The sequence below is a fragment of the Salvelinus alpinus genome, chromosome 21 (assembly GCF_045679555.1).
Source record: "Salvelinus alpinus chromosome 21, SLU_Salpinus.1, whole genome shotgun sequence".
NCBI lineage: Eukaryota > Metazoa > Chordata > Actinopteri > Salmoniformes > Salmonidae > Salvelinus > Salvelinus alpinus.
In genome coordinates this window covers 22,294,595-22,294,825 of record NC_092106.1, presented here as the reverse complement: position 1 = coordinate 22,294,825, position 231 = coordinate 22,294,595, and positions in this window count along the sequence as shown.

The following is a 231-nucleotide window of genomic DNA, read 5'->3' as shown; positions in this document are numbered from 1 at the left end:
GTGTAAGCACTGCTCTGGTCAGCAGGTCACCAATGCAAAGTTTCAACATCCCAAAAGGCTTACTCATTGAATAAAAGTGTGAGACATCTCAAGTGCCTTGGCATTGCATAATATAAGGAATCAGATAAATAGATAAGTAGAACAAAAATTCTGCCCAAAAGACATCAACAAGGACCAAGAGATACAGACCAATAAATACCACTATTTATTTTATATTAACAGGTCTTTTAA